The sequence below is a fragment of the Mchenga conophoros genome, linkage group LG16 (assembly GCF_057382185.1).
Source record: "Mchenga conophoros isolate Kocher_MC1m ecotype Shallow Benthic linkage group LG16, M_conophoros_male_GT1.1, whole genome shotgun sequence".
In the NCBI taxonomy this organism is placed as follows: domain Eukaryota; kingdom Metazoa; phylum Chordata; class Actinopteri; order Cichliformes; family Cichlidae; genus Mchenga; species Mchenga conophoros.
Window position 1 is genome coordinate 14,749,333 of NC_140541.1, and position 26,313 is coordinate 14,775,645.

Here is a 26,313-nt window from a genome sequence, read left to right on the forward strand (position 1 = left end):
GATGTTAATCGCTTCTCGTTACCCCACGTATACTACACGATTCACGATGAAGGCCAAAATTGGGCCGATCACCAAATCGGTCGCACGACTCAAAAATCGTCTCAAAATGGGCCAAAAATCGCACAGTGTAAGCCCAGCATTAGAGCAGCAATGTTTGTTCCCCTCAGAGAAAGAAAAAAAAAGGCTGCAAAAGTACAGGGAGGAATGGGAAAAGGGAAACACCTGGCTGGGAAAATGCACGATAACACCTTTAAAGCGCACTGCACTGTGTGCCGGAGCACTTTTTCCATAGGCATGCTTCTAGTGGTGGGCACATGAAGAACAAGAGGGGAGTGAAAGCTCGGGGAACCCTTAACCAATTTCTTGTCCACCAGGCCACGGCAGAAGCAGATATGGTATGTAAACACTGGTTTGTTTTTTTTAAACCCTCTGGTTAAGGTTAATATGGGCATGTGCAGTGAATATCAGCGCTATGTGGCCAGAAGTGTGATAATATAACTTATTTTGTGTAATAAACAACTGCGAGGATAGATGATTACAACAAATAGATCACTAATAGATAAAAGTAATACATAGATGAATAATGATGATGAGTTATGATGCGTAATCATGGGAACAAGCGGGTTTACAAACAGGAGCAGCTGATTAGCATTAGAAAAGCTGAAATAATACCTCAACTGAAGCCAATTGTACTAAATGCACTATATGTGCACTGTTACAAGAATATTTTTGTTCTATTGCTTTCTATTAATTTATATAATTTTAAGTTAAGCAGGACAGAGTTCTTTTAAAGAAAGATTTACTTATATTCTCAAAAGTTAAGCATGACAGGCTTCTGTTTAAGAAAGAGACCTGTTTTACTGTGTTAATGTTGTCATTTTGAGCTAGAAATAAATGGCTAAATGATCATTTGTTTCCCATATGGTCATATCACAAAGAATATGCATCTGCTTAAATCAAATTCAAGTCAAATGGTTAAAAAATAATTTCACACACAAAAAAAGAGCTACAAAATTCACCACACTGGGAAGGGTGAACTGGGTTGCCCGGCCCTGGCCACGAGGTGTCCCTTATTTATTTTTCAGGGAGTTGGCAACCCTACTTGGACCAGACACTCACACAGCTACAGGTTCACCCAAGAGAATGACCCGTGCTTATAAAAGGGAAAAACCCAGCCATGCCTTACCAGGGACAGGTCCCAGTCTCAGGTCTCTCCTGTCACAAAAAAAAATACAATAAAACAAAGTTCAAATTTTTTGGTCAATGTGGAAAAGAGCATGTTTCATAAGGCAGTAAAGGTACTGGTGACCCTTTTTACATATTGATTAGAAATTCTCATCAAAGTTCAGTTTTTCATTGATTATGGTCCCAAGAAATTTATGATTGCACTTGCTCTATTTTCTGACCTTTAATTAAAGTGACTCCATGCCCATTTTGTTGTTTCCTAAAATCAATAACCATATTACACTGGGTGAATGTACTACTGCACATTCACCCCCCCCCCCCCCCCCAATTTTTGCACATGTCGAGGAGCGTGTCAGGCTACATTTCACTGTGTGTTATACTTGTATAACTATGCATGTGACAAACAATAAAGAACCTTGAACCTTGAATATCTTTTGTTTTAGATATGTTCAATTGCAGACTCCTCCCACCACTGAACAAAGTCATCAGTGACTGGACCATGGCTCATTTCACCCTCTTTCAGTAAGATGACAGTAACAGAGTCATCTGCATATTTAATATATGCTTATATTTATGTTTAACCCTTATGTCTTCCTTAAAAAAAAACTTACACTCGTGACCCTAGGGACCCAAAACGGACCTGCTACAAAAAGTGCAATAAAAATGTTATATATTAATTTTTTTTTCCACTTTAAATGAGTCAGTCTTTTAAAACTACTTCTGCCTGAAATATTCATATAAAGTTTTAATTATATTTCGGGGGTTTTAACCCTTTAAATCCCAGTTTCTTTACATGAGTGCACCATTTTTTTTTAGCCGAAAAAATATTTTCCATAAAATACATTTGAAGTAATATTTGATTGTTATTATAATTAGGCCTTTAGGTGGGTCAAAGATTGGCACCAACATTCGTTTTGATCTATCATTATTTTTTTTGCAGGAGCTAGTGATGTGCGGATCGATCCTGAAATATCGATTCCTCCGATACCAATTATTTATGTTCTAGAATCGATTCTCACATTAAAATATCGATATTTTAGTAATTTAGGGTAAATTTGTAGTTTATCATTAACAGGAACACAGTGGAAAGAAACTATATCATTCTGATTGTCTACATTCATAGGAACTATTTCCTCTTCTGCCTTTCATAGTCATGTGCGAAATACGGCTGTATAAATGTCTCGCAGCCCCTTGGCGTGCGCGCTCACAACAATGGCTGAGCGTAATTGTGCGGACGTATTTTACCTCCACAAACAGCTGAGACGTGGTTTGCGATACATGTGGCAAAAAAGTGAGGTGTTGTGGCCATACTTGCCAACCTTGAGACCTCAGAATTAGGGAGACGCTCAAAAGGGCTGTTTTGGGGTGATAAATACATTTTACAGGGTTTATTTATCGGATAAAATACGTTAAATGTCACCGTTATTATTGGCCGGCCCGGAAACAGCGGTGGTGTCCAAATTCAGAGGCTGCTTCCACCTGAGGACCTGGCCTTCATGGTCTAAAGAAAGCCGGGTAGTACATGACGAGCTCCCTCGGTGGAGTGAAACTCTGCCGTCTGCTCCTTGCTATCTAAAATATAACCGGGCGCTGACTTAAACTCTCGACCGTCTCACACTTTGTTTAATTAGTTTTCTGTTTAACGTTTATTCAGCTGTGTGAAAACCCCGGAGGAACCCTCCCGAGGGATTAATAAAGTTAAATTTAATTTAATCTAATCTAATAACTTTAATCTCAGCCAAACCGATTTACTCACGAACAAATAAAACACTGAAAGAGCCAAACAATAACATTTTTAAGTTATCAAAGTGACTTGTATATCATGTTTAACCCGAGTAGTGAAAGACCGCGGGGGTTTGAAGACGATGTGTTGGTCGGCTCAGATATTTGAAGTTTACACAGCTACATTCTCACCTGAAAATATGTTAAAAGTTTTTTTGCGACCCAGAAAGAGAAATAAGAGTAATATTAAAACTAAGTAGCTGCCATCATTGTTGGAAACTGGAATTGGCTGGGCCGCGCTATGAATTCTGCAATATGGTTTTTCAAATCTGTTGTCTGGGTGGAAAATCAGGAGAAATTCGGGAGAATGGTGGCTCCGGGAGATTTTCGGGAGGGGGACTGAAATTCGGGAGGGTTGGCATGTATGGTTGTGGCAACATCACTAACCGTGTCAAACACCTCAGAGTAAATCATATCACAGAACACGACGAGCGTATTTTGAAGCGAACTGAAGAGGAGGAGAGGGACAGGTGCTGCTAGGGTGAGACAGATGTCTCTCACGGAGTCCTTTAGTGCTGCAGGCAGGCGAGGTGTTCAAATAGCACAACTTCATTTTTTTATTTCTATATGATGACCTCTGCATTATTAAGTGATAAGAACAAGTAATCTGATGTCCTGTAATCATTATGATGCTATAATTTGAGATACAATAAATAAAACAAGCTTTTGTACAAAGTATCGGTATCGGATCAGTATCATCGATATCAAGCCTGAATATTACTTGGTATCGGATCGGAATGGAAATCAGTGGTATCGCACATCACTAGCAGGAGCAAATTAAAAAAAAAAAACCTACACTCGTGACCCTAGGGACCCAAAACGGACCCGCTACAAAAAGTGCTATATAAATGTTATATATTAATTTTTTTTCCACTTTAAATGAGTCAGTCTTTTAAATCTACTTCTGCCTGAAATATTCATATAAAGTTTTAATTATATTTCGGGGGTTTTAACCCTTTAAATCCCAGTTTCTTTACATGAGTGCACCGGGGGTTTTTTTGAGCTGAAAAAAAACAAAAAACTTAAACATTTTCCATAAAATACATTTGAAATAATATTTGATTGTTATTATAATTAGTCCTTTAGATGGGTCAAAGATTGGCACCAACATTCGTTTTGATCCATCATTATTTTTTTTACAGGGGCACAGTAATTCAATATAATGGTACATTATGTGATTCACTTTTACCCCACTTTTACCTTGTTGTGTTCCTAAATAAAATGAAATTTTTTTGTAAATGCCTGCAGCAGCAACCTGCGCACTCATCACAAAGTCTGAAGTAGTGATGGGATTTCCGGCTCTTTTTAGAGAACCCGCTCTTTCAGCTCGGCTCACTAAAAAAGAAAAAAGGCTCTGCTCACTAAAAAGAGCCGGCTCTTTCGGCTCTGAACCGGCTCTTCAGGTTGTTTTGTTGCTTTAATTAATTTATTATTAACAATAATGAATAATTTTGCAGAAAAGGAATTACTAATGTAAAAAAAGTGGTTTTATTTATATATGTTTATATATAAATATATGTGGTGGCCCCTAGAGACAAAACACGTACAAACTCCAAAACACATTTTTAGCATTAACTGAACTTCCAAAACAGAGCTACTAGATCACTTAAATAACACAATTGAAAGCATATGTGTATTATTTGTGTATTTACACACAAGCACTCATATATATTCAAATAATTTAAAAAAAATGTTCATTTACCTGTTACTACCACACACCAAATCCGGTCGTTGGTAGTAGGTATTATAGTAGGTAACAAAAGCTCAGTGTTTCGAGTTTTTATGTGCTTCGGAGTTTGTATGTGCTATGGAATTTTTACGTGTTTTGGAGTTTTTACGTGTTTTGTCTCTATGGGCCACCGTAAATATATTTTTATTTTTTCACTCCACAAAATGTAATAAATAAATCATATAATATAAAAACCAACTATTCATATTTCAACCTTTAACTATTAAAATTTTCAGCTTTTTCCTTTTATAAATTTAAAGTGAAACAACACAAAACACTGCAAACCACAACACAATTAAATATAAATTATAATATGAAAACAAACAGAAGATGCATATTCTCTGTCATATGGACCTGCATGAATAAACTTTCTGAATCCTTTATCATCCGCAACTGAAAATAGTTGTGGATGATTACTAGTGGTGTGCGGATCGATTCTTCTGATCCCAGTAATTTATGTTCTAGAATCGATTCTCATATTAAAATATCGATATTTTAGTACTTTGGGGTAAATTTGTAGTTTTTCATTAACAGGAACACAGTGGAAAGAAACTATATCATTTGGATCGTCTAAATTGGAAGAAACTACTTCTTCTTACGCCTTTCATAGTCATATGCGAAATACGGCTGTATAAATGTGTCGCAGCCCCTGGCCAGTGTTGCCAACTCCTCAGTAAGGAAAATCGCTATTGGCTATGCTAAAAGTCTCTAGAAGTCGCTAAACGACGTCATCGCCTAATTTGCGTAATTGGTCATGCTAATATCATTGTAACCCACGTTGTAGGCGAGAAAAAAAGAAGAGACATAAAGTGAGTAAAAAAAGTCCTAAATGCATTTAGAATTTATTTAGAATTACAAATTACATTTTTTTTAGCGATTATTGTTTTGTTTTTTTGTCACAATTCCAACCTTATTCCTTTACCTGCGCTTGGACTGGCAAAAGTGACCCGAAATAGGCACTCTGGTGGAGTTACTTTGTGTGTGTGTGTGTTTAAGTAGTTTTAAACCTTGTGATCCACAAAACAACATAACAGTAAAAGAAGAACTGACTGTGTTACAGTCAGTGCGGGAGCAGAGGCTTCACTCATACGCGATTCATTTGCAGTTTGGACGCGTAAGTGGGAACATCTCCTGCCCTGATAGCAGCTGGGGGAGGACTATCCTCTGCCCGTGAGCGCTTTGGTACAGGCGAGGTGCCCACAGCAGCACCTGCTGCTTGTTGAGAAGAGCGATATGCGCTTTCACGTCAAAAAGTTGTCATAAATAAGTCTCCAATAACACTAGAAAAGTCACCAGATTTGTCACTAGTTGTTTTTTAGAATAAAAGTTGCTAAGGGGTCTGAAAACTCGCTAAATATAGCGACAAAGTCACTAAGTTGGCAACACTGCACCTGTCGTGCGCACTCACAACAATGGCTGAGCGTAAACGAAGTCATGTGTGGACATATTTTACCTCCACAAACAGCCAAGATGCGGTTTGCGATACATGTGGCAAGACAGTGAGGTGTTGTGGCAACACCACTAACCTCGTCAAACACCTCAGAGTAAATCATATCACAGAATATGATGAGCTTATGTTGAGGCGAACTGAAGAGGAGGAGAGAGACAGGTGCTGTTAGGGCAAGACAGACGTCTCTCAGGGAGTCCTTTAGTGCTGCAGGCAGGCAACATGCTCAAATAACTTCAGGTTTTTTATTTCTATATGATTATTCTGCATCATTAAGCAATAAGAACAAGTAGTCTGATGTCCTGTAATCATTGTGAAGCTATATTATTATATTATTATTACAATTACATGAAATACAATGAAACATTAAGTTTTTGAACAGAGTATCGGTATCGGATCAGTATCGTTGATACCACCCTGGATTTTACTTGGTATCGGATCGGAAGGGAAATCAGCACATCACTAATGATTACTATACCTATACCTTTCTAATTTGATGTTGTCCCTGGCTTTCTTTCTCTGTCTTTCCCTCCCGCTCTGTTCCTGTGCTACTGCGAGTGTAACTACCGCCCCTCCCCCCATTTGCAGCGCAAAGCACAAGGCTCACGTGCGGAATGAAGCGGAAAAAAAGTGCGAGAGAGAGAGGGTGAGAGAAAGAAAAAAAAACAAAACACGGTTTGCGATAAGGAGTCGGCTCTAAGAGCCATTTCGTTTGCAACCGACACATCACTAGTCTGAAGCACCTGATGAGTGGGGAAGGCACCGTCGCTTCAATATGTGTGGGTTTACCAAAGCTTCACCCACCTCTTCAACATACAGCCTCCTCCTGTATGCTTTCTGTTGTTTCCAGGATGGGTCAATTGCTGTCCACAGCACGTAGGAATTGTACAGTGAGACGTCCAGCAGGTTGTGAAAGAGGGCCACTGGCCAGCGGTTTGCTTTCCTCCTGCAGGAATAGGTGCCAACAACCTAACGAAAAAACACAAAAAACCCGAAATCATAAAACCTATATATATATTACACAAGAATATATGAGCAAGAATTAATAAATCTGTGCGTAACTGATGCGTAATGACACCTACCTTGTCAAGGTTGTCGACACCTCCTTTGCACCTATTGTAATCCTGTATTATCACGGGCTTTCGTTTCTCTTCCTCGCTTACATCAGGAGTGCGGTGTTTTGTGCTAAGTAATAGCACATTCTTGCCGCGTCGGGGACGTAAGAGACGACAGTGTGGGTGAGAGTGAAGGTGAAGGCGGAGGAGAAAACCTCTCTTGTCTGGAGCAACTGAGGCGGAAGCTTGGGCTTGTTTTTTCGGATTGTGCCAACCAGGGCCAGTTTCCTCCTGAGTAGCTCTTCTGCCAGGGCAAATGAAGTAAAAAAAATTGTCACACGTGATAACGTTTCCCTGGAGCCCCTCAGTTAGTTCCAGTACCACCCTCATCCCCTGGTTAACCTCTGCACGATCGCCAGCTTTGCCGGTGTAAACCTGCAGTCTCCAGGCATAGGAAGTTTTCACATCACACACAGTCCATATTTTTAGACCATACTTTGCAGGCTTTGTTGGTATGTACTGTTTGAAGTTGCACCTTCCTCGGAATAGGACCAGCTGTTCATCGACACAAATGTCCCTGTCTGGGCTGAACAGCAGCTCCAGACGATGCGTCCACAAATCCCACACCTTGCGGATGGCAGACAGCTTGTCACGACGGCGTCGTGGTCGGGAAAGCTTGTCGTCGAAACGCAGCGCCCTGCTGATTTGTTGGAATCGCTTGTGGGACATGGTGGCTCGGAAAATGTCCCGTCCGGATTTTTCAGCCCAGAGGCTGCGAGTGGATTCGTTTCTTGACCGGTAAACGCCGGCCAAAATGAGCAGCCCCACATAAGTGCGAAATTCATCAGAATCCATTTCTCGCCAGGTGGCAATTGTGCGTCTCCCGTGCAGATTTGTTATTGGCACGGTGTGCTGCACAATTTCATCAGTGAGGAAGAGCGCAAAACTATCTATATCAGGTCCCTGATCCGTGCGGCGGCATAGTGTGTCGGTCCTGGGGTGACACCTGTGGCTGCTGGAACATACCGGAGCGTCTCCGTATTTGTGGGCGACCAAACGATTTTCCCATTTTTTAAAGTCCACCCCAATGCTGCTTCCTCCATCTCCATCTCCTCTTCGCTCTCATTTTCAGAGGTTTCTTCAGAGGAACTGGACTCCGGCTGCTCTGTTTCCACAGAATAATCCGTGTCATCTCCAGAATCTTCGGAGGAGGATGACGAGGAGCTATCCTGGCACTCAGAGTCCAGGACCATTTCCAATACTTGCTCGGTGCGATAGTATCTTGCCATCCTGAAAATGACTACTCCCGCGCTACTGCTCATTCTTATAACCTCTGCTGCAGTGCACCTGCATAAACAACCTGAGCTTGCAGACAAAATAAAGTCTAATTTGGTTTTGGCCCCTGCTTTTATATTTATTTTGTTTCTATTGCAGTGTGCGCTTCTAAGAGAAAATACTTTTTAAGTGAGACATAGACACACTTTTGTTTTCTTTCTTTTTTGGGGGGACATAAAGAACTTTTTTATTTTATTTTTTTTAAACCACACACATGATCCAACATTGATAGTGACACAGAATTATCATTTATTTGAACAAAAAGTCTACGGAATAAATATGGAATTTTTCTCCATTTCATTCTATGCTCCAAAATTGGAAAAAACTGCACCACCTCGTGGACAAATAAAAAAAGGATGCAATTTTAAGGCCATGAGTCCACATTGAAATGTAGAGCAATGCAGTAATTTATGGTATAATGAATGTGGAATGAAAAATAGCGTTTAACCCTTTAAGACCTACCATAGAACCAAGTCTGCCAGAGCTTATATTATATTTTTACATGTTGTAGTGCCATTTTTGGGAGCATTTCAAGTTGATATACATCAATACAACCATTATAGCCCAAATTTTAATAATATGTCTGCATTAAGTGCATAGTAATTACATAAATTGCAAAAAAGTGCAATAAACTACAAAAAAATTGAAAATCGTTTTTGTTTTTTTAACATATATTTCTAGTTTTTTAATTTAAGAGGCTTATCCCTCAGAACTGTAAATACAAAAAAGTTGCACAAAATAGTTTCCCACCACAGGAAATTTATTTTGGGTGTCTTCATAGTTTTATTTTTGAAATACACCAATTTTTATATACTGCAGGAAAAACGAAAATAAACATTATAATGCAAATTTGGGAAAAAACAGCATATGCATCAAAATAAACTATTTCCAGCAGTGCAATATGAGTCCTCAGCATCCCAGAAACGACACAGAAAGTCATAAAGTCAAACATAACTTTTAAAAACACCAGTATGGGCTCATGAGGCCCTGATGGTAGAAAACTACATTTCCGCAAAATGACGTCACTTCCGGTTTCGGGCAGGTAATGGCGGACATGCGATCGTTCTCGCTGAAGTCTATTTCAATGTAGGAAGTGTTACGAACAGCTGATCGGATCGGCAAAGTGTGTTTCTGGAATATTACGTTTTTGTTCCTGCAAGCGCTTTTTATGCAATTTTTGCAAAGCTATATGTGGAAGGAAACCGTGACAAGCTGATGGCATAAGATGTAAGTACAACTCATCCTGTTTCATATGCAAAACAAATTATTGCGCTAGCTTACACGGTTCAGGTTCTACAGGGATTTCAAATGTTATATTTCTCAGCTGTCCCTCGTTTATCGTGGGTGTTATGTTCTAAAAATAACCAGCGATAGGTGAAATCAAGTAGCCAATTTTATTTTTTGACGGTGCAAAATGTTTCGTGGACATCGTGGACATACAGTACTGCACTTCAGAGTCACACTGCTAGCGATCGATGCTGCAATTCTGTACTGTACAGGAGAGACGTCACGGAGGAGATCGTCTGCAGCGATTAGGACGCAGGACACAATGGGATGTAAAAAAAAGCATGCAAACTTGCACTAAAAAATCTGCGAAACAACGAGGTGAAAGGTGAACCGCGTTATTAGTGAGGGACCACTGTAATTTTGAAGGTAAGTCACAACATACCCTTCGTAAATACTAATGTATAGAAACCGTTACCAGCAATCATTCATTTTTTGTGTGGCTTTTTTCACGGTTTGTTAACATGCTGTGTAGGTGTGTACTTGACTAGCTGATATCGATATAACGGGAAACATCTGGTTTGACTATTCTTCACCTGTAGTTTGAATGCTGAACATTTGCCTGTTTAAATCATAAGACCAGTCACTATACAGAGATGTGCTTCTAAATGTGGACGATGTGTCTTCTGCATGCAGTGATGCAGTTCTGCTTGTGTTGAGTGATGTAAACAAGTGATCGATCTAAACTCTTTAAACGTCAAAATTGATCATTAGATTTTTTGTGACACAACAGTTGTGAGTGTTCCCACCTTCTGCTCTTTGTAACTTAACGCGATCTTTCCGTTTTCGAGTTTTGGACATGATTTTGGAGTATATCTTCGCAGTAGCAATTGACCGCAAAGTAAAGCTACCGGAAATGTACAACCCCACATCCGGTCTCAAACCAGGAAGTTAGCATTTTCTCGTGCACAGGGTCAATACACCGCTGCTTTTTCAAATGTATATTGAATTATTTTATTCTGCTGTTAGACCTGGAATCAAAAATGGAGACTACAACGTCAGCGTCTTCTGCCCAAGCAAAGAGTAAGTGCAATATTATGGGTTGTTATTTCAACTTCTTAAAGATCTAAGTGTGTTTAAATTTAAAAAAAAATCTATAATAAAGTGACACTACAGCTTTGTTAATTCAAAAACAGTGAATATTACTTTTACCAAAAAGAAATGTAAAAAAAATCAGCAACTCATTTTATACAAAATTGTTTATTAATTTCACAATCAACAGAAACTATGATCTTCATCATTGGGGACAGCTACATCCGCCGAGGGGAAGCACGAGCGAGGGAGACCATCGGGACCAACCTAGGTCTGGATGCGCAGGTCCAGTGGTTTGGCAGGGGTGTGATGGTTTGGCAAAACCTGATCCCTTTTCTCTTCCAATGTCTTCGAGGAAGAGTGATACCTGATGTCCTGTTGATCCACTGTGGTGGAAATGACCTTGGCAATGTCAAAAGCGTCAGGCTTGTGGCAGCAATCAAGCAGGACTTGCATGATCTCCACCAGCAGTTCCCGCAGATGAAAATCATTTTCTCTGCCATCACCCAGCGATGCCAGTGGAGGCGTGTTAATCCAAAGAAGGTGGACAAGGCTCGACGCTTTGTAAACAGTGTGATGACTACTTTATTCTGTCGGTTTGTGGTTGTATTGTACATCATCCACAGATAAAGCATAGAAATCCTGACCAGTTTTTGCATGATGGAGTTCATTTCACCCCTTTGGGAAATGATGTATTTTTAAATAATATTGCCTTGTGTCTGAAAGACCAAATCCAGTAGGGTGATGCTGGCTTTGGACTTTCCACTAACATTTTGGCAGCAAAATCTGAATCAGGAATTTTATTCTTTATGCTGTTTTTTTTTTTCTGCTTTAAACTCATTTGATAATTTTTCTTTAAATGCCAGAGGAGCCATCACACTTTTCAGTGATTTCACAATTATTCCCCCTGTTCTTTCTTTTGCTGTCATTCCCTTCTAAATTTGTTACTGCTGAATGTTCTTGTAATAAATATTTTTTAAATCATCTCTGACATGCATGATTTCGATTTAATATTGCATTTTACATTCAGCAAATTTTCAGACTGCTTAGAAACACCATTGCTTTTCATGACACTGTTTTATTGAATCCTGTTAAAGACAACATGCAAGAAAATTCCATCTAAACCTTTCATAAAATAAAAGAGAAGCTGCAGTCTACGATTAACAACTTTAGAACTTAAATACATAGCACTTATGCTAGGACAGTGAAATAACAGTAAAAGCTGCATGTAAGTTCTATCACTAGCAGGATAACAATTTTAAGAGAAGCCAATTAAATGTATATTAAGACAGTGACTGTTGTCCTCAACATATTATTGTTCCATGAGGTTGCATGTTTCTCTTAAGAAACATAATGTGGTGTATTAGCCTTTGTATTTTTCAAATTCATTGTTATTCTATTAATTACTAAAGAAAGACTTATATTGTTAGTTTGGGGTGGCTGTAGTTTAGGAAGTACAGCTGGTCATCTTCTGATTGGAAGGTTGGTGGTTTGATCCTGGCTCCCCCCAGTCTGCATGACAAATATAATAAAAAAACATGTTTTAAAAGTCAGTATTTCAAATAGATGGCATGTCCATCATCATTAACTGCCACTGAGGTCTCAATCTGAAGACGGCTCCTAAAGAAAATGAAAAAAAAAAAAACACAGACAGAGGAGAGAATAATTAAATTGTATGTATGACGTTTAGCATATTTTGTTATACAATTCTACTAAGCTGATATTTGGCAAGGATTAATTAGTGTGTCTGTGAAGTTTCTCAGTCCACCAGGTCATTGTAGTCTAAGGAACTTGGAAAGAAAAGCATCTGGACTTCTTTAAGTGTCTTGAAGATAGAGCTGGGCGATATGAGATTTATTCATATAACGATTTTTTTTTTTTCATTTCAGGCGATAACGATATCTATCACGATATAAGCCAAATAACTATATTTGTAAGATTTAAATGTGCCGTTGCTCACAAGTAAAATGTGAAATAATCAGCAGCTTGTTTTTATTTAAATATTTATTTCCCATAATAAGTTCAACAGGGTAGATGTACTTAAGGAACATGAGACTTTTTCAGATAAATAAAGACAAATATTGCAAACTACACAAAAGGCAGCCGCTAAAGCGTTTAAGTTTCAAAATAGAACAAACGAAACAGACTAAATTGTCAATTCCACTTAGAAACAAAATATTAATTCTAAAAATAAATCTTAGTTTGTTTTACAGAAGAACAGACAAAACTGACTAACTTTTGTCAATATCAAATAAACTGAGAGCTAAAAGGAAATTCTCAATCTCTCCTTGTTGTATAGCTGAGCTTTTCAAACAGTTTTAACAGTTACTTTAGTCTGACAAAAGCCGAATGACGAATTAGCGCTTCCAGTCAGAGACTGAGGCTACGTCCACACGTACACGGGTATTTTTGAAAACGGAGATTTTCCGTTTTCGTTTTAAAAAATAATCCCGTCCACACATAAAGGCAGAAATGAAGGAAAACGCTGCTATGAACATGCCAAAGCAGCAGGTGGCGCTAGATTCCTAACCGTGCAGAAATGTTGGCCAATCAGAAGTCTAGAAGCCTCGGTGGGAAAAAGTAAACAAAGCTGGGGCATAGAAGCAGAACCGAGTCGTATGTGTGGACGGACAGTAACTGTGTGTATATGTAAGCATTTAAACACTGCAGAGTAGAATTAACAGTAACAGTATTGTAGAAATTCATTTCACCGAAACAATAACGTGGCGCACAGTGTGACGCATGCACCAGTTTATTGTATTTCCAGACTTGCTTTCGGCACAATTTACAGTGCACGCTACTCTGTTTTTTGTCAGACTTGAAATAGTCGAAATACCTTCACACTACGGAACTTCTATGGCTCTTCCGTTTGACAATCTCTCCGGCATTGGAACCATCATCTGTTTTCTCTTCGGTCACGCTCGGTTGATTTTTCTAGTCGGCACGCTCATTTCCTCCATTACCCGCTGGCTGCTTCCCAAACAAACACACGTGCGGCTTGGCACTTGTGCTGTACGTAACAAGTCACGCGACGTGACGCTGCGGCTGTGATTGGTTCGGCTCTGCGCTACTTAATTTGGATTGGCTGACCTTTTTTTTTTTTTCTTTGAGGACAAGAGCGGCGAGGTCTATCGCGATAGCTTAATTTCTCTATCGAGTAAAAGTTATATCGCGATACATATCGTTATCGTTCTATCGCCCAGCTCTACTTGAAGATGTTTCACATCTCGTCCCAGAAGCATCTCATCTGCATGTCCACTGAACCTAGAACAGAGGCAGACAGACAAGCGCAAAAACTTGGATGAAGGAAATGTGAGAAGGACCACTCCCTGACTACTTCTTTAGATTACATTATCCACAGTATTTAAACATGAATACATTTAATCTCAGTAGTAAAAAGTAGCATTTTGCTTTCTTTTCAACATATGACAACAGAATGACAGCCCATCTTAGTTGAAAGCCCACTCACCACAACAAGGTGCGGGCCATGAGTGGGAACACGGGACAAGACATACTTGGCAAACAAGACAAACTAAGACAGGACAAGGTACAGATATACATATACTTCATACACATCAGCAATACAATAAAAAAATTTAAACAATAACAATTTATTAACAATATCATTAAATGTAACTTTTTGAATTTTAAATACTGAATGCAAAATCATTAGAGCAAAACGTACTCTCAGTTTTAATTCCGACAAGGAAATAAACAATAACACTTCTAAGGAACTATGTGAAATCTCAAATTGAAAAAGCAGTGCTGTTATTTATAGAAAAGTGCAATAAAACTATCCTGTTGTGGGGCGTAATCCGTGCCGTGGCTGTGGGGGAGGCTGGCGCACCTGAGGTCAATCAGTGCATCACTCCTCCACTCCATATAAATGAACTAGGGCGTGTTGTGTGTTTGTTGTTGGTGGTGGTATGTGTTTGGCTGGAAAGCTGTGCTGTGAGTGTGTGTACAGCAAATGCGAATAAAAGGGATATGCCACTGAATGGCTTAGCCCTGGTTTATCAGAGAAATAAGAGAGCGGAACCGGCTGTTCAAACCCCCCCAAGGCTGCCCGCTGGAATCGAAATGGAACGAGGCGCAACCTCTCACAATGAACGTAATATGGTCAACACCTTGGAGACGCTTGCAGCTGCTGTGAAGGCTCAAAACAACACCATTGAGCGTATGAGGGGAAACATCAGAGAGAGGCCTGCCGCGACAGTTGGAAAACATCGCGGAACGGATCACTGCAGTTGTGAGGTCTCAGAATCAAAAGAACGATAACACCATGGAACAGAAGTTTGATACCATCATGGGGAGGCTCGCGACTCTCCAACGGGAGATCGAGAGGCCAGTGTCGGAGTGTTAAAGAGCAGCCTGAAAAATTCTCCTGGGCTGCTCGCATGGAAATTAACAAAACCAACATAAACATTGCGGATCCCCATCACGGCGCCAGCTGCAGGCCCAAGGCTGGAGCCGAACAATCACTCCCTGATAATGACTGTGTTACGGCTATTCTTCCCATCCCATGCAAGGACACCTGGATTGGCTGGAGGACACTGTCTCAGCTAAACTATGGACATGCACACACACACACTTACACTGATAAGCACTCACTCATCCCCCCTCCCTTTCCAACGCCTTCGATGCTTGTGCCCTACCAGGAAAGATAGCAGTCAACTGGACCAGCACAGATGCTGCAGGACCGGATGCGCTGTCTACACCGGCTCTCTCTTACCCTTTACCCGCCCCTGTTGCTTGTCTTGTGTTTCTATGGTGTAATGATAGTCATGTGCTTTTGTGCTGAGGTGTTTTTTCTGTTATCAAACTGTTCTCCCACTAGGAGCTCAGTCTGAGTGGAGTTTTTTTTCTCCTCCTCTTACCTCATGTAGTGTATTTTCGTTGTTTTTTCCTATCAGCCTACCTTTCTGACATGTCTGCCCAATGTGATGTTTGTGTAAAGTTGGTCAGAAGGTTCCTTTGTAAGTGCGCATGCGTCATTAGCGTGCTGCCTGCTGTAACCCTAATTTCCCTCGGGATGAATAAAGTATTCTGATTCTGAATGGTGAGTCGTGATCATGTTGTGCCTCCAACCTGTCACAAATTCACATCAGCAACTAGAAAGTGCATTTTCTGAAGAAACTGCAGTGTGAATGCTTGAATCTGAATGTATGGACTGAAATGAATTAATTGCTGAATTTTGAGTTAAAAATATTGAATGAGATAAAAAAAAAAACCCGAATTTAACCTGAAAACAAAGGTGCTGAACTGCTAAAAGCTGAAGGTTACACAGAAGAAGAAGTTGGAAAAAAGCTGAAAATGTTTTAATTGTAAATTAGAAAAACCTAAGAAATGAGAAAAGAACATTTAGAGTCAGAAAACATCTGAAAGAATATTAAAAGGTCATATTCTTTGAATCACTGAATGACTAAAATGTGATCCCTCCACTTGGATCCACACAGTTTAAAAAGTTTACATCTCTGAGCTTTGAAAGACAAGATGTTGGAAAGAGAACAACGATGGCGACGTTTTGAGGGTAAAATGATGGCTGTGACACTGTGGACACAGCAGCAGTTGAAAGAGAAGTGTTTCAGATGAATCTTGGTACAGTGGCAGGCAGAGCTCGTTAAGCAGGCAGGTGTGAGCCTGGTTGCTATAGTGACCGCACCCAATGGCTCCATACACACGCACACAGACATGCGCCTCACTTTTGCTGCTTAAAATGAACAGAAAAGTCAGGCCGAAACAAATCGTTCCCAAATGAAAAGTAAAAGTCGTATTGACAAAATTCTTTCACCGTGAGCGACAGCAATGTCTAGTCTACCAAATTCTCAGTTTTCATGTCTGTGGAGTTTATTATATGGACGTGGTGACAGTGGAAAGACACCATGCTCTTCTGATTTTCAAACGAACCTTCTGAGCCATTTTAACATTAGAGTCTATGGAAGAGTTGGAGGGAGGAGGCTGTGCATTGGTGACATTTACGAAAGAACCATAACACCTAGGACAATAGTAAACACATTGGATGAAAGAGGACAGCCATGGCTACGTTTTGAGGGTAAAATCATACCTGTAGAGCAAACGCTGCGGACACAGCAGCAGTTTTAAAAAAGATTTTAAGATTAATTTTTTTGCTCCTCTCACTCTAGCAGTTGAGCTGCCTCACTCTAGCCCCAACATTCCGTCCCATACACACCCATTATAAACTCTGAAACGGGTGAAAAAACATCATGAAACTTAAACTGGAACTGAAGAAAAAGTATAATAGATATTGAAAAGATAAATACAAGTTGAATAGTTGAATGTCTTGTCTTCGTTTTAAAGTTTGAATGGTGGCTCTATGTGAACGTATGTTGAAGTAGTAAGAGTTTAAAAATGAGTAAGTTGAATGAGAATTTGAAGGGTCTCCCCATTGAAATACATGGGAAATTTTTGTTGAATAAAGTTGAATAAAATTAAAAATATAAATGTTAAAAATGAGAAAAGTAGAAGCACACCATTCCAAAAGAAGAGGAATCTAATGGTGTTTGAATGGTTTTTCTAAGTTGAACGGTTTTGAAGGAGATAGTCGGCGAAAAACGTACGGAATAGGAAAAAATAATAATAAAGATTAGAAGAACAATACTGTGAATGCTTTTCAAGCATTCACACTAATTACAAAAGTAGCAAACAGTGGCAAGAGAAATTTTTTCTGTTTCTTCTGCTGATGCTTCAGTCCTGTTTATGCGGACTGTAAACCATGGGCAGCAGCAACAGAACATAATGGAGACCAGTGGAGTCCATGTTTCTCCTGCTGATGATGATTCAGTCCTGTTTATGCGGACTGTAAACCATGGGCAGCAGAGGAATAACTGGCAGTAACTGATTATGACAGCAAATCAAAATTTGTTATATTCTTTGACCATATGTTTAGTTAGTAAGTATATATTATATGTATTTCAATTCTAATCTAAAATACAATATATGTTCGAACAATCTGAAATAATGTCAATAAATCATTCAGCCCTAAAAGGCATCAGGTATCGCACATTACTCTCCATAAAAATGGATCAGTTTGGTCATCTGTCTGCGAACCAACTTGCCCGTTTTTGCTATTTAATTTTTTCTTCTTGCTAAGTGACTAAATCTGACTTTGCAGTACCATGTGTACTACAGTACCCATACTGTACAGTAATGCCACTGTTTTGCACATGTCTCACTCTGTATATTTTATTTATTTTATATATTTTATTTATTGTTTACTCTATTTAATTTGTAAAATATGTGTACACACACACACACACACGTAGAAAAATATTTAGTATACACATCCAGAAATGCATATACTATTATATATTGTACATATATTTATTAGTTTCAGATTGAGCCATTCTTGTATTTTGCTTGTTTACATGATTGTATTTTGCACAACTCTGTTGCTTGTGAAGCTCGCACACAAGAATTTCACTAACATGTGCTGTACCAATGTACCTGCACATGTGATGTGACAATAAAAGTGATTTGATTTGATTTGATTTGATGTGGAGGCCATTTTCACAAGTACATGAATGTGGTTTACTTCAACACATGTGTCAAGCATATGGCTTTCAAGATGAGGGAAAAGGTTTTTTTCACCACATTCTTCCAGGACCTGGGTGACAATGGTTGCTGTGACTCCACGTCCACTGGGTAGCTGACCTCCATTGGTTTTGATTTTCCTCTGAATGCATTTTTCTGTTGTGATACACACAGTAACCATGTCTGGTGAAGGTTTTTGGAGACCACCTCTGTCTTTCTGCTTAATAAAAGTATGCACAGCACCTTCAGTTGTCAAGGCCTGTGAACAAGGCAAGCAGGTGATTTTCTCTTTGATCTTCTTTACTACAAAACCTGCGATGTAGCTGATCACCGCCTCCTTGTATTCAGACAGGTTGCATACATCTGGGAGGTCAGGAATCGAGTGATCATCAGGGTCATTTACTTGCACAAGGTGCACTTCCATTCTGCGAGCAACATTTACAGCTGCAGATGTTGAATCAAGAATGTATGTGTTGTCTCGAAGTAAACAATTGCCTGTACCCGTTTTAACTTGGTGTCTAACAAGTAAACGTTTGTAGGCTCCCCTGAACTGTCTGGCATTAGGATTGTCATTGTGCCCACCTCTTGCTCTTATGGTAGAGAAGAAGAGCTTTAAGTGGTTCTGACTAGGGGTGGGTTTTTATAATCGATTCATCGATTAAAATCGATTCTGGCTTGGATAACGTAAAATCGATTCATTAAAATCCTGAATCGATTTTTTTTATATAAATTTATTTTGCCCGAAATGCCAGAATCTCTGGTGACATCTCACAAAATTTCAACAACCACCAAACAGTTAAGACAGTAAATGAGAGCAGGTACACGGATTCTGCACATAGACTTAAACACACAGCGCGACCCACGGATCAGAATCAGTTAGATGTTGCCTTTCTCACAGTCGGGGCTGAAAGCCGACAGCTCGCTGATTCTGATCTGTCGGCGGGTCCGCGCTTTGTGTTCACGCCCTTTATGAGCCGATTCTAAAGCTGTTAGTTTGATCTCTCTCCAAACAATATTGACCGAACCAGCAGCAAAAGAAGATCCAAACGCTTCACATAAACATCGTCATGAATTCACTCTGACTTTTACTGTTTTGCTTCCACCGCGACGCACAGCTCTCTCTCTCCCTCTCTGTACTTCAAGAACAGTTTCCCTTTCTTCATTATTCGCTTGCTTGTTACGCACAAGTCTACCATTGTTTACAGCGCTGTCAGCCGCTGTTTTTTTCCCTTTTACATTCTTCCGAAAAGAAAACCTAATTTCTGCTGTTCAATGCTGAACAAATTTAAACTTTTTAGAATTATTCAAAATGCAAAACGCTTAACCGTGTCTCTAATAAAACCGCTGTAACTTCAGAGGTAATGTTCATATGTTGATTAATGGTTTTCTTTCGTTTTTGATGTACTGCAGAATATTTTTATAAAATCCCAGGCCAGGACAATCACCTTCATGTTTTTCTGTGTTTTATCTTCAGCTACTTTGACACAAAGACATCTGCTGTGACGCTCACACCTGTGATAAAGTCTTGCGTGTGTCAGCTTCCTTTTTATTGATACAAAAATATGTAAATGTACTGATCTGAATTATAATATTTCTGAATGTCAAAATTTCCCAGATTTAAATCGAATTAAATTGAATTAAATCGAATTAAATCAAATCGTGGATCGAATCGATTCGGGACCTTGTGAATCGGAATTGAATCGATTCTAGAAATCAGTGATGATACCCAGCCCTAGTCCTGACTCAGTTTGTAGGTCAGAAGATACCTGCATGGGGCATCGGTCTTCTCAACAAGTTCATTATAAATGTTAAGTGCACTTATGCCATTAGCAATGAAGCCATATATGGCAGTCTTCTTTTTTGTGGTGTGAAGTGGCACCATCTTGTCATACTGCTGGACCTTCAACCCACGAAGCAAGGTTTCCGCATCCTTCAAGATTGTCTCAGCCCTGTGTTTAGTTGATGGCTTAATTGGAGCTTTGTAACCTTTTCCAAGATGATTACGGCTGTTGAGCACATCAAAGGCTGCATCTACAGTGCGCACAAACTCCACAGTTGCAGAAGTAGGGCTTCATGTTGTCGATATTTACCTCTGCGCCAAGTTCCCTTATCATGGCAAAGTTACTCGTAGGGGCATCACACGTAAGGGAGACAACTTTAACACCAACTTCATGAAGCCTGCTAAGGCTTTCCCGAATGACATTGGCTCTTCTCTGATCCATCCATACCATCGATGAGGAAGTACGCAATGGGAATTTTCCATGACTCATTGACAGCCATAACCATGAGGACAAAGGCCTGGGTGGCAAGTGTGTTGTCAATTTCACCAGTGCCTATAGCTACATAGCCATGGAACCGGTCACCTGCAAACTCAGTCATTTTGTGGATGTACATTTCATCCATCATTAGTGCACACACCGTCTCCTTTCCCTGTTCTCTGTTTGCCTCCACGTGACTTGTTAGTGCTCTGAAAGATGCTACGGTAAATCCAGAATCAGCTGAGACACTACTGTACCAAGTGCGAATGGTGTGACTGTGTGGCAACGCTTTATTAAAATTCTCACGCACATACTCATGTGCTTTTGGGGAGTAAAAATGAAGTGTGGTGACAAACTGTTTCAGTTCCTCAGAATATTTAGCTGACTTTTTCCCATCAAGGATTTTACGCAAGATGTGTTTTGGAACTTCATTGATTGACTCAAGCAAAGATGCACACTGATTTGAGATCAAGAGCTTGTTCTTGAGTACTTTGGTGACATCCTTTAAGATACAAACTTTTGTCTTTAAACGCCTAGACTTTTGGCATTGCAATCTCAGCTTTTTCCTGTATTTTGTTAGCATCTCTTCTGAAGCCGGATTTTTACGCTTTAACGACTTTGGAGACTCAAGGTTGTAGCAGTGATCCTCTTGAATACAGCCTGGTTCTGTTAATGTGGTTGGTAATAACGCGTAACTATGGTCTCCTGGTGTCATGTTGTGGTCGAATTTTGTATGTGTTTGACCAACATTACTGTTCCCTGACACATCGCTTGATAAACCTGGAGAGCCACTTACCTCTGTGCCAGTACCTATCAAAATGTTACGTCTTGCTCCTCTCCCAGTTGACCTCACCTGAATACATGGAAAACTGAAAATTGTTGGAACTGCTGTGCTGCTGAGGCAACAGATTCCCTAAAGCAGCACAAAAAAAAGAATGAGAAACTTTATATTTAATGTTTTTTTCTTATAATATTACATAGGAATAGTTATAGATTTTATTAACCTTTGAGTCTGTGATGATGTCATTTTCTTCAAAATGAGCACCGCAAAGACGAGATGATGGCCCAGGTGTCCAGTCCTTCCTTCTCATGTTAGCCAGCCACTGGTTTAGTCTTGCTGCATCACCTAAAGGAAAACTGACCACCCCCACCACCAAAAAAAGACATGCACCTAAGATGACTGTTTAGCAGACTGAATCCAGGTGCAGCTGTGTCAGGTTAATCTGATTAGATGGTCATAATGACAGTGTAGCAAAATCAGACTAAAAAGCCTCTGTGAACTACAGTAAATACTGTCGTGGCAAGGCCGACCAAATCATATCAAACTACTGGTAGAATAGCTATAGAACAGTTTAATGTTAGTGACATCATATTAATTACCACTTTAACTCACATGCTCTTTTTTTCTCAAAAACGTAGCGGTGCAGCAGACTTTGTTTTTAGTTATGCAAACAAACGAGCCCAAATAGTAATTTTTAAAGACGAATTATTCACCACGCTTATTTCACTTTTGTTGGCAGTGTCTCCTGAAACGAAGTCTATCCATGTATTCACAATCACCAGTTAATCTGAGACACTGGTTCGCACAGCCAATTAACAACAGAGAGAACGGGCCTGCAGCCCCAGGTAGTAGCCAGTGGTGTCATAACAACCGCTAACTCCCACTGTACATTAATAAAATAATAATTCTAACCTTAGAGTGAATGAGACATCAATTCACTGATCCACACCACCAGGACATACAGCAATGACATCGGAATGTTGTTCGGACTGGAGAAGTGTAGTCGAATGGTAACAAAGAGAGGGAAGGTAGTCAGAACGGAGGGGATCGAACTACCAGAAGGCAACATTGCAGACATAGAGGACAGTTACAAGTACCTGGGGATCCCGCAGGCAAATGGGAACCATGAAGAGGCCGCTAAGAAAGCTGCAACCACCAAGTACCTGCAGAGGATCAGGCAAGTCCTGAGGAGTCAGCTGAATGGTAAGAACAAGATCCAGGCCATCAACACCTACGCCCTGCCCGTGATCAGGTACCCTGCTGGGGTAATAGGCTGGCCAAAGGAGGAGATAGAAGCCACTGACATAAAGACAAGAAAGCTCCTTACCATGCATGGAGTTCAGCATCCTGAGGCTGTACGCTAAGCGGAAGGAAGGAGGCCGGGGACTGGTGAGTGTCAGCACCACAGTCCAGGATGAGACAAGGAACATCCACGAATACATCACGAAGATGGCCCAAACTGACAGCGTGCTCAGTGAATACCTCAGGCAGCAGAAACCCAAGAAAGAGGAGGAAGGCGAGGAACCATCATGGGAGGACAGGCCCCTGCACGGTATGTACCACCGGCAGATAGCGGAGGTGGCTGATACCCAGAAATCCTACCAGTGGCTGGACAAAGCTGGACTGAAAGACAGCACAGAGGCACTAATCATGGCAGCACAGGAACAAGCACTAAGCACAAGATCCATAGAGGCTGGGGTCTATCACACCAGGCAAGACCCCAGGTGCAGGTTGTGTAAAGATGCCCCTGAGACAATCCAGCACATAACAGCAGGGTGAAAGATGCTAGCAGGCAAGGCATACATGGAACGCCATAACCAAGTGGCCGGCATAGTGTACAGGAACATCTGTGCCGAGTATAACCTGGAAGTCCCGAGGTCAAAATGGGAGATGCCCCCAAGGGTGGTGGAGAATGACCAAGCTAAGATCCTGTGGGACTTCCAGATACAAACGGACAAAATGGTGGTGGCTAACCAACCGGACATAGTGGTGGTAGACAAACAGAAGAAGACAGCCGTAGTGATCAATGTAGCAGTTCCGAATGACAGCAACATCAGGAAGAAGGAACACGAGAAGCTCGAGAAATACCAAGGGCTCAGAGAAGAGCTCGAGAAGATGTGGAGGGTGAAGGTGACGGTGGTCCCAGTGGTAATCGGAGCACTAGGAAAGTTCATTGATGAGAATTATTTATTAAACAAATAAACATAACAATTTTTTTACTCAAGCAACACAACGGTGGCCCAATATCAGACAGAATTGTGAACTCCGCTCTGTAGAGTGGGCAGTCATAATGAAGCAGTTCATTTTATTTTGTAGATTCAAGCTGCTCTTTATATTTTTGGCCACCAGATGTCACAGAGAGGACTCTTGCGTTGAAAAAAGGTTCATTACTCGAAGCTTTTCAACACAAGCTGCAGTTCTTCAGAAAGCTAGAAAAACTAGAAACAAACAAAATATAAACTAGAAACTAAGATGACAAACAAGGAACTGATGACTTGGCATAAATGAAAGAACACGGAACACACAAGATGGATGATGCAACAACAAGAAGACATAGGACTTAAATGTACAGAGGTTAGTGAAGGAATGGGAAACCGGAGGGAAACACAGCTGGAACTAATCAAACATAACACAACTGGGGGAAAGCAAAACTGAACACACTAAAAACAGGACTAGGGACTATCAAAATAAAACAGGAAACCTGAGAAGCACACAAAGACGTGGACAGACTGAATACAGGGAACAGAGATATATCTGTTAGTTATTCCAATCACTCAGTCCAAACTTAGCAGCACGAGTTTCAAGTTTATTTTGCTTTTGCTGGTTCTAATTTAAGTATCCTGAAGTAGGTAGCACACCTAACTGAACACTCATACAAATGTTTTCACTTATTACTAAATCAACCAGCACATCCACAAAACTATTAGACCTCTCTATAGCTATGTCCCAATTCACGGGCTGCATCCTTCGAAAGACCCGGCCTTTGCGGTCTACGTGGGCCGGGTTCTCCGAAGACCAGGAAGGTTGGAAATGGGACACTCTAGCTTTCAGATTTGCGTCACCGCTGTCTTGTTGCTATCTTAAATATAACAGGACATTGGAGTAAATTCTCTACCATGTCACACTTCTGCTTAATCAGTTTTCTGTTTGACGTTTATTCAGCTGTGCGAAAACTATCATTTTAATCTCAGCCAAACTGATTTACTCAGGAACAAATAAAACACTGAAAAAAGCCAAACAATAACATTTTTAAGTTATCTAAGTGACTTATATATCATGTTTAACCTCAGAGCGAAAGACCGTGTGGGGTCTGAAAACGACGTGCCGGGAGTCCGGTGTTGTCGCCGGCTCTAGTGAGCCTTGACCACCCAGTCAGCTATTGAGCTGGTGAGTAACGGATATCTCAAAAAACTTCAGAGCACTTTTCCAGAAAGAGTAATATTAAAACTAAGTAGCTGCTGCCATTGTCGGAAACTGGAATTGGCTGGGCCACGCTATGATTTCTGGGATAGGTTGGGCCACAAAGGATACACCCGACCCATCCCAGAAATCTGGGGAAAAGGAGGACACATTTGTCGGATGCATTTGGAGCAGCCTTCGTTGCCTGTCTGTGATCCAATCGGCCTTTAAATACGGCCTCCGAAGGATGCAGCCCCTGAATTGGGACATAGCATATGTATATATGCTGTATAATCCTAACTTAATCTACTACATTTTAACATACTGCTGTTACCCGTATTCTACCAACATACTGTAACTGTAGCAGTCATGTCATGAACACAAATGGGTTTTCACAATTATCAAGATAATCTGGTGTCTTACAGATCTGTCTGTCTAATGGATAGTGGGGAAGAAGTGAGTGAGGATGAAGAAGGTGAAGAAAAATAAACATTCCCCTGAGAGTGATGGGAAAGATGACAGGATTTCTCATATTGCAGCTATTTGCATTTTTTTGGCCTTTGTGCTTTTGAACTATTACAGTATAGACGAGGAAAACATTCACTTCTTATAAAACACATCTCTGGTGATGTCTTGTTGCCCTGCTTCTTTTTTTTTTTTAAATTATGCAGTGCAGTAAACATATCTCAATGTAATTGTTAGAAACTAAGATTTCATTTTTTACTTTTTTTTTATGACAGGTGAATCATAACTTGTCAGCTCCACTCTTAAGGTTTTTATCCAGCTTTTTTACTTCACATTTGTAGCTTCGGCTTAAGAATTTCACTCCCAACCACTGAATAGACAAAGGTTGTGTCCACATGATGGCTGAGCCTTTGGTTTGGTTTCAATGCTCAAATTATTTTTCCACAACTGTAGGGTAATAAAAACTAAACAAAAACAACAAAAACAAAATAATGACTTAAACACAGCAAATACTAAAACAAAGATGAGGTTAAATGCTCATTGAGATGACACAGTATAGCTTGTAAGGCAACCACGCAGCATGTCAAAAATAGTGTTCTACCAATAAAAGTGAATACATAAAACCACAATTTGGCCTACATGCAAGGCATGCAAAGCACAAAAAACCCACAGAAGCCGCTTTTTGTTGGGCTTAACTGGCTTCTTCAATTGGGAGTATGCATTTCTAACAATGCATACTAAAAATTCAATCACAATTAAAGCTGCAAGCAGTGTTGAGAGGGCCCTCGGAGCCCAGTGTGTCGAGCCATGCTGAACACCTATTTCCACTTGGTGGCAATGGAGAATGCCATCTGAGCAAATGTCACACAGATGCGCGTTGTGTGTTGAATGGCCAGTTAAGATTTCATCTAGATCAATGTTGATTATAATCTAGTGTGCATTTCCTCTTCCCACTACTCAGCGCTCTAACTATTGGCAGGTATGACTATACTATTGGCATATCAATCTGT